Source organism: Sarcophilus harrisii, chromosome 2 (assembly GCF_902635505.1).
Source record: "Sarcophilus harrisii chromosome 2, mSarHar1.11, whole genome shotgun sequence".
Taxonomy (NCBI): Eukaryota; Metazoa; Chordata; class Mammalia; order Dasyuromorphia; family Dasyuridae; genus Sarcophilus; species Sarcophilus harrisii.
Window position 1 is genome coordinate 400,012,904 of NC_045427.1, and position 10,458 is coordinate 400,023,361.

Sequence of the window (10,458 nt, forward strand, 5' to 3'; positions counted from 1 at the left end):
TTGCCCAAATTCAAACACAATTGCAACTGGCAGAGAAAGGATTAGAAAAAGATCATTTACTAATCACTTATTAGCAATCATCTATTCTTAATAATGATCTATTCTTTTTAAATATGGAAGCTGATGCCCAGAAAAGGGAACTTATTTGCCTGAAATCACTGCTAAATACAGAATCAGGATTAAAACTCATGTGTCCTGCTCTAAAACTAATGTTTTTTTTCCATAAAGCCATATATTAAACTTAAGATTAAAGTCCCTAATGCCTCGTTCTTAAAAAAAAAGAAAAAAAGTCCAAGTTAGCACAGCTGACAGAATTACCTGCATTAATTGGAATCTGATGAATAATTTAATTATCTTGTTTAGAACAACTGAGAAAAACATTGAGAATATTAGTCTTAATGAAGTACTTTCCAGGCTTTTTGTGTTTCATTCTATAAAGTATCTTTAATTTAACTCAGTAAATATTTGTCATGTCACCTAGGTACAAATCATTATTCTAGGTGTTAAGGATGCAAGGATAAGCTGGACATAGACCCTGCTTTCAAAGAACTTAATCTTGAATTCCTAGAGAACAGGGACTATCTTTTATTTTTCTTAGTAGCCCCAGCTCTTAGGAGAATGCCTAGCACATAATAAGTGTTTAATAAATGCCTGATTGACTGATTGACTAATGGAAGGAAGGATGAATTGATAATAACGATAATAATAGGAAGAATTAAATAAATGCAAAATAGACATCCAGCAAAGAAAAAGGATAAACTTTAGTTACATAGGGTCACTTTCATTGGAGTTGGGCAGGAGGAAGGTTTCATAGATAAGATGTTTGTTTAGTTCAGTTTTTTAGGAAAGGAAGACATCACAAAAGATGAAAAAAGAATATGAAGGGTAAAGAAATAAGCATATATAATATCAGAGAGATTGGATAGAATAGGGCTGGAATGCAAAGCTTAAATGATCATGCTAATCATCATAATTTTTTTCACTAATGTTTGGCTTTGTATAACATATTCTTATATATATTTTTTGAATATAGTTTGCTTTGCTTCCAAACAAATGGTTTATAGTTTTTGTTGTTAAATTTTTACTGAAAATGTCTATACATAAGTTTGAGAATTAAATTAAAGAATTAATTAAGGGGATCTTTATCAAACAGTGGAAATAAGAGCTATAAGGGAATGGTAGTTAGGGAGAAGTACCCAGCTCTGCAAATTTACAGGGATGTTGAATAAAAGCATAAGACTATAGATAGGCATACTCCATTCTGAACAATGCTAGAGTTTATTTGATCTTAGTTCCATCCAAGCAGTTTTCAATCCACTTAACAATATTATCAACTCTAATTCTTCTTTCCATTTTTGGAAAGAATTTTCAAAGTAATTTTATAAGTTTTAGGTAAACTCTGGTGTATGTAAGGGGGACATGAAAAATGGGTAGGTGATATTAGTCTGACAACCTCTTCTTATTAAGTCCTCACTGTTTCTCTTGGGGGATAGTTTTGATGAGGTCATTCCCAGTCAGGGAACAATATAAACTACTCCCTTGGCATTCCCTCTAACTTGCATTATAAAGTTGAGTTATCTAGGAAATCATTAACCCAGGTACAAGATACAGTTATTCCTTTTATATTGTGTGGGCTAGGGATACGATGCCCCCACAACTTGGAAAATCCACTTAAAAATGTTTGGCCCTGTCTTTGTACTAGAGAGGAAATTTGAATTATTATGGTATTAAAAGATGGAATACATTGACATTATACAGTACTATACTGTATATTAATATACATATAAATACTATATAATATAAATATATATATTTTACGCATTTATAAATTTCTAATTTTTTTTTCTGTCATATCCTGGACCTCATGTGTCATTTGCAGTTTCTGCAAAACTTCCCAAAATTCCCATTTAATTTCTTGTGTTGACTCAACTTATATCAGAATTGTGATGGGGAAAGTCACAATATGAAAGTTATAACTCTACAAACAAACTATATTTCTTTCCACCTCCCCTTCTTCATTTGAATATCTTTGCTAATAACCTAAATGACACAGTTAATTCAAAGTAAAGTATTTACTTAAATGACAACATAAGAATAGAGGCACAAAACATCCCTCCCATATAAACCTTGGGTGTGCTTTCACACAATTATATATAGTGGGAAATGTGAGCTGATAAACAAAGTACTCTATAATAAATATTTGCTGTCTAATAATAGCAGTAATTATAATAGTGGTAGGGAGGCTACTATTTGTTTTTTGTTTAGAAGAGAGCTAATGATCACAGAATGATATCTTAGCTTGGGTTGAATTGGATTAAAGTGGAACATGCACATAGTCATCATCCTTACTCACTTCCAGAGTCACAGAAGTTGAGTGGCAAGACAAAAGTCAGGTCCACTAGTGTTGGACAGGGATACAGTATATGACCTTGGTGTCTTCAGTGTCTGACAAAACTCTCAGCCCTCCACAGTGCCGTCTTCATGACCATTGGAACATATTGTTCTTATCAACTCTTTCCACTGGGAGAAGTTTTCACATGTTTGGTTGGGGCACACTCCTTACCTCACAGACAGGTTTGAGGTCTGTAAGTTACACTCAGGTTTGTTTAGCCTGTCTGCCAAGATGGTTTTTACCAGGATATGGCTGCTAAGCACTCTAGGGCTTCTTGGAGCCACAGGTGAGAGTTGAGTGACAGTAGACACCAAAGATGGATGAGCAGTCCTGAAAAGCTCTCAGCCAGCTCTCACTTCAAAGTACTAATCCTCATTGAAGATCCCTATACAGAGGTAATTCACTTGGCCAAGATAATTCACAGTTTCATATAAAGTCTGAGCTAACTCTCTGGAGGGCCTCGGGACCATCCCAAGTCCTTGGTCTTTAAGTGGAGAAGTGAAAGAGGCAGGAGAGTCGCCATGTGGCTGGTCCAATATGGAGTCTGGAGCCTGAAGTTTTCTGTGGCTGAGAGCTGCTGCTAAGAGCTGTGGCTCTTAGCCTCTGGACCTGAAACTCCCTTAAATATCCCAGCATGACTACATCCCCACACCACACTAGGATGAGAAACTGTAGAACATCATATCACCACTTTATCCTAAGTATACACTAACTAGATTGACCACATCATTATTACATCAAGTATGTGCTTAGAGCACCTCACAATTGTAGGTACTTAAGTACAAGCACCCTGCTGTCCTAGATTCAAGTGCACCCTTTCAGAGTTCAGGCCCGCTACAATTCTATATTTGTAGAGTCCCTTGATGGTTGATTTCTCTTTACTAGTATGCTTTACTTCAGTGTCTTTTGAGGGTAGGTCACTCAGCAGGGTTCCCTGGGCTTGTTCTTCTCTTCATTTCAACTCCCAATGGCCAGGGTTATCTCTCATCACACAAAGTTTCCTGTATCTTATGCCTTGACTCTCTTGACCTGCTCCCTCAGGAGCTATTAGCTTCACGACAGGATACCATGACAGATGAGTAAAGAGAGAAGAAATCCCTCATTCTCTCCTGAAAAATAAGGAATGATTGCCTTTCAAGAACAGGATTCTTTATCCACAGCTGGCTCTACTTGATTTACAAAGTACACAATAATCAGAGTTGTTTCCCATCTTGATTCTCTCTCTAGTACAGAAGATCTTAATCTGGGGTCTACATATTTATTTACCATTTTGATAACTATTATATATATAATTATATACACATATTATATTAGATATGTAGCATATATGTACACATACACTGTATTTGCATATAATTTATTTTACACATTTAAAAACATTCTGAAAAGGGATATATAGACAAAATTTTCAAAAAGATTTAATACACATACACACACACTCACACACACACTCCAATGTCCTAGTGGGTATTATTATTTTTGTTGCTCTTGTCGTTATTATTGTTTGTAAAACAGATAAATGCACACTAAGCATGTGCTAGAGACTTAATCTAGATAATGACTGTTTGTTATATTTAAATAAAAACCTTCTTTACTGTTTTAAAATGTATAACAAAATTCAACATTTCTTTTTACTTTTTTCAAAAACTTAAACATCTCATTATTTCTTTTACTTGTCCCTCACATTCTATAATTTCATCAGGTAGACTTAGTGGAAAATAAGTTATCAGAAATGCATGAAAAACTTTTCATCTCCCACCATCCACTTTAGATATATTCTAGAATTTTACCAAAATTGAAGTTAAGCATTTTGGAACATATTTTGTAAACTCCATTATGCTCCTTTTCATGGAAATTGGAATATGTATCTTTCCTTGAGTTTCATGGATTCTTTTCCATGTTCCATATTTCTGTCATTAGCTTTTTCTCTTTTTAAAATTTTATTTAGTATTATATTTTCTCCAGTTACATGAAAAAACAATTTTTAACATCTGTTTTTAAAAATTTGAGTTCCAAATTCTGTACTTTCCTCCCTTCTCATTCTCCCTTACTGAAAAAGCAAACAATTCTATACAGGTTATACATGTGTAGTCATGCAAAACATTTCCATAATAGTCATGTCATGAAAGAAAAGTCTGAAAAAAACCTCAAAAAAAATAAGGAAAGTTTAAAAAATATATATGCTTCAATCCATATTCAGATACCCTCAGTTCTTCCTATGAGGATGGATACTCTTTTTTATTATAACTTCTTTGGAGTTGTATTGAATCATTGTATTGCTGAGAGTAGTTAAGCCATGCATAGCTGACTATTTTTCAGTATGGCTGTTACTTTGTACACAGTACATTTTGCTTCCCAGGCTTTTCTGAAACATCCTGTTTATCATTTCTTTAGCATAATAGTAATTCCATTGTAATTGTGTACTACAATTTGTTTAGCTATTCCCAAATTGATGGATATCCCTTCAATTTAATTCTTTGCCCTCGCCTGTGGCCACAAGCAATAAAAACAGATAATGGACTTGCATATACGTCTAAACATTTTGCACACTTTTTTGCACAGTATCAGCTTTTACACACCACTGGTATACCTTTTAATCCTCAAGGACAGGCAATAGAAGAGAGGAGAAACGGAGACATAAAAATGCCCCTACAAAAACAAAAGAAAGGGGGAGCCACAGGTGACCCTAGAGAACTTTTAAATTTAGCTCTTTACACTATTAATTTTTTTTTTTTTTGATAAAGATGCACTGGCTCCAGTAGACAAATTTTATAACCCACTGGAAAGGCAGTGTCCAGTGTGAGCAGCTCTACTATCTTTAGATAATCACCAGGTAATGTGGAGAGATTCAGAAAGTGGTAAATGGAAGGGACCAGAATAGGTTAACTGCTTGGGGGAGAGGGTTTGCTTGTATCTCTACATTACCCCCCCCCCAAAAAAAAAGAGCTCCTCTAAATATTTTTGTACAGAAAAGATTTTTTCCTTTTGTGTGGTGGTGGTGGTGATGATGCTTTGGATGTTAACTTAGTAGTGCTGGTCAGTGGTTTTTTTATTATTGTTGTTGTTGTTGTTTGTTTTTGTTTTTACATATCCCTACAGAATTGTAGAATGAGTTAACAACTCCACCAACAGTGCATTAATGTCTAATTTTTCCACACATCCCCTCCATCATTTATCATTTTCCTTGTGTGTCCTATTATTCAATCTAATAGGTGTGAGGCAGTACCCCAGAATTGCTTTAATTTGTATTTCTTCAATAAAGAGTGAATTAGATTATTTTTATGTCTATAGCTAGCTTTGATTATTTCATCTGAAAATTGTTCATATCTTTTGATCATTTGTCAATTCAGGAATGGCAATTTGTTTTATAAATGTGACTTAGTTCTCTATATGTTTGAGAAATGAAGTCTTTATCAGAAAAAACTGCTTCAATTTTTTTTAATAGTTACTTTGCTAGCAGTATTTCACTATGTTGTATATTTCCACCCCAGTTATTGTATTTTCTCTCTCCTTTCACCCTACCCCTCCTCAAAGATGTTTTGCTTCTGACTGCACCCTACCCCAATGTGCCCTCCTTTCTATCACCTGATGCTTCTCTTATCCCTTTCTCCTACTTTCACATAGGGTAAGACTGATTTCTATACCCAATTGAGAGTATATGTTATTCCCCTTGAGTCAGTTCTGATGAGAGCAATGTTCACTTAATCCTTCCCTCCACTATAAATTGTTTTTTCTTGCTTCTTTTCTGTGAGACAATTTATTCTACCTCTCCCTTTCTTTTTCTCCCAGTACATTCCTTTCTCACTCTTTAATTTAATTTTTTATATATGATCCCTATATATTCAAATAATACTTGTGCCCTCTGTTTAATATTTACTCCTACTAGCTGCTCTCATGAGAAAATTCTTATGAGTTACATATCGTCTTTACATATAGGAATGGAAACAGTTTGATTTTGTTAAGTCCCTTAAGGTTTCCCTTTCATGATTATCTTTTTATCCTTCTCTTGAGTCTCATATAGGAAAATCAAGTTTTCTATTTCAGTTCTTGTCTTTTCATTTAAAATGCTTGAAAGTCCTTTATTTCATTGAACATCACTTATTTTCCCTGAAGGACAATACTCAGTTTTGTTGGGTTGTAATGTTTGGACTAGCTTTCTGGAGAGCCTTTGGACCAGCCTTGGTCTCAGCAGAATAATCACCACAAGAATAGTCAAGGATAAAGTCCAAAGTCTTTATTATCTCCTTCACAGTGTGATTCCTTTGCCTGGGGATGGGCTAACTTTCTGGGGGACCTTCAGATAGTTCAATGTAAAAAATTATCTCTCTTGGATCTATTTTCCAGGTTAGATTTTTTTTTTAATAAAATATTTCACATTGTCTCTTATTTTTCCCATTCTTTTGTTTTGTTATCTCATAAAGTCATTAGCTTTCATTTGCTAAATTTCAATTTTTAAGGGCTTATTTTCTTCAATGACCTTTTTTTATTTTTTTTAAATAGCCTTTTATTTACAAGTTATATGTATGGGTAACTTTACAGCATTGACAATTGCCAAACCTCTTGTTCCAATTTTTCCCCTCCTTCCTCCTCCCTCCTCCCCCAGATGGCAGGATGACCAGTAGATGTTAAATATTTCAGTGACCTTTCTATACCTCCTTTTCTATTTGGCCAATTCAACTTTTTAAGGAAGTATTTTTTTTTCTTCAGTGAATTTTTGTGCTTCTTTTTTCATTTTGCCAATTCGGTTTTTTAAGGTATTCTTCTCTTCATTGGCTTTTTGAATTTCTTTTACCATTTGGCCTAGTCTGCTTTTTAAGGTATTGTTTTCTTAAGTAGTTTTGTATATCTCCTTTACCAAGATGTAGACTTGTCATGATTTTTTTGAGTCATTCTCATTTCTCTTCCTAATTTTTCTTTTACCTCTCTTATTCCTTTCCTAAAACTCCTTTTTAAGTTCTTCCATGGACTAAGACAAATTGATATTTTTCTTGGAAGCTTTGGATATAGGAGCTTCAATTTTGATATTTTCTTCTGAGTGTGTGTTTTGATCTTCCTTATCACCAGAGTAGCTTTCTATGATCAGATTTTTTTTCTTTTGTTTACTCATTTTGATGACCTATTACTTGACTTGTGACTCTTTATTCAAATATGGCAGTGCTTCCAGGATGGATGGTGCATTGTTTCAAGCTTTGGGAGTTTTATGAAGCAGTTTTCATATATACATATATGTATGTATGTGTGTGTATATATGTAGGGACTTATAAAATTTCAGTTCTTCCAAGGTGGTGTAACTTAAGGAGAGGTGTTTATTTCTCTAACAGGCTGTGCTCTGGTCTGTAAGTGACCACAAGCACTCTTTTCTGCACTAGAACAATGATCATGGTTCCCACTTCACTGTGGCTACAAGTATGCTAGTGCTCCTTCTCCTCTCACTGGGTTTGCCAAGTAGGTCTGTCACCTGGTTCCAAGTGTGAGCAAAGCAACAGATTCCTGCCTCAGTGCTATCAAAGAGACCCCTGTAATCTCCTTTTGATCAGTTGTTCAACCCCCTTACTGACTTCAACATACTCTCTAAAATAACTTAACCACCCAGGTTTTCAAACTCATCATTGCCCATGAATTCCACCAATCTCACCAGTCATACCCTAAATCTTGGATTACCCACGGGAAAAAAAAATTGTTTCCATATTCATGGATTCTGAAATTCCTTTATCTAACCACAATCTATTATCATTGAAACTCTTCTGCTTCACAACTACAAAACCTGTTCTTTATCCTCATCATGATTTTTAAACCTTGTATCCTTCAGTTCTTTTTCTGCCTACATACCCTGGCTACCTTATTTTCTCTTCCTCATCTTGATTTCTTGTAAATCCAATCAATACATTGTCATTTTTTCTCCAATTTTTTGCTCCTCTATTGCATTGCTGATCTAGCCATATCAAGTCTTAGAATAGGATTATTTCCAGCATCTGTTGCCTCTGCTCTTACTCACATATTACTGAACAAAGAGGGAAGAGGGGAGGGAAAGATGAAGGAATCCATTACATACATACAAACATACATACTTTCATATATAATCTTATTATATAATCTCAACTAGGCCCTCATCACAAATTAAATCCTTTCTTTACTTTCATCGTTTGTTCAACATTCTACTCACCACAGTAGCTTTTCTAAAATCTTTTCAAATTTCCTTCCTCATCTCCCCTTCTTTTTTTCTCATCTTTAATGCCTTTGACAAATTTTTCTCCTTTCATTCCTACCTTACAAGAAGAATTGGGCCTTTTCCTTCCTAATGGAAATCCCTTACCATAAATAAATGATTCCACTCCATCCCATCTTTCCCAGAAGATTGCTCCCTTTTTAATCTCTGTTCTTCCACTTATCTTCAATTTTTCCTGCTTATTAACTATAAAGACAGTCATTTCTCCTTTACCCTCAAAAAACCCTTGTTTGATCCATCCATCCCTGCTATTTATTCTATATCCTATTTCCCTTTTGTGGCTAAGCTACTTGAAAAGGCTATCTATAATCAATGCCTCTTCTTTTTTTATTCTTACTTATATATTAACTTTATTCACTGGCTTGTGACTTCATCATTCAACTGAAATCATTTCCCCCCAAGTAATTGATATCTTAATTGCCAAATTTAATGATCTTTTCTTAATCATCATCTTTCTTAACTACATGATTGCAACCAGGTGGTATCCTCAATACCTTACTCTTTCATTATCCACTTTAATTAGATGCCAAATTTTGTCATTTTTATCTTCAAAATACCCCTCATATAATGCCCACATCTTCTCTGACACAACCATAATCCTAGTGCAGGCCCTCATCACCTCACATCTGGACTATTGCAATAGTCTGATGGTTGGTTTCTCTTCATTAAATGTCTTACTGCTATAACCCATCCTCTCAGCTGTCAAATTGACCTTTCTAAAGCACAAAACGTACCATGTCATACCTCTATTCATTCAATTCCAGGAGTTCTCCAAGATCAAATATAAATTACTTTCTTTGTCTTTCTAAGTTCTCTATATAACCTGGACCCTTTCAATCTTCTAACACTTTATACTCCCTAATATTTTCTGTCATCCAGTGATACTGGCCTCTTAGCTAGTCTTATGAATGTTGTTCCGTCTCTGCAATTCAAGCCTTTTTTAATACATGGAACTCTTTTCTACCTCATGAGATTCCCTGACTTCTTTCAAGTCTTAGTTAAAGTGTAGTCCCTCTGAAAAATCGGTTCTTTCTTAGTTGTCCCAACTTGTTGCCCAAGTTGTCTTCCTAATCTGACTTTTAATTATTTCTGCTGCTCTAAAATTTACTTTGAGGAATTATTTTAAGTTATTGTGGGGGGAATTTGGAAGATCCAGCTAGTTACCTACATATTATTATTTTTTTTAATTTTTGTGGAAAGGATCCAAAGTTTGTGCCAGACTGCTAAAGACATCCATACCAGAAAAGTTAAGAATTCTAGGGGGACCCAAGTTTTCCTAAATGCAAAAAGACAGCAACTTGATTTGTTGTCTGTCCTAGATAATACATTTCCCTTTAAAAATAACTTGACATATCTTAACCCAGTGATGGTGAGAATTGCAGTGATCATGATGGACAAGTAGGAAAGCTAGTTTGGAATGGAACACTCTTTTAGAGCTTATCAAAACATGCTACATAGGCAGACTCTCATTCTGCCTTCATATAAAGCTAACTTTGTTTATAACTACCAAGTGAAAACATAGCAATTATGTATTATATATGATGCATAGTAGGCAATGTTTGGAGAATGAAAGTAAGTGAATATCAAAATTTCTCTGCCTCATGGTAAGAAATGTAAAAGCAAGTAATCATCTTTCCCTGGCTGCCATTTTCACTTAGCATTTAGCTTAATATGCAAGATATTTTGCTTCTCCTTATATTTTGCATTTCATTACTTTACATTATTGGTTGAATGGAATCTTGAATGGTGATTCATTATACAATTTAATCTGATAAAGAAAATCCCAATAAAATGCATAGGTAGAAACCTGCAACAGAGCTACACATTTAAAGTAACACAT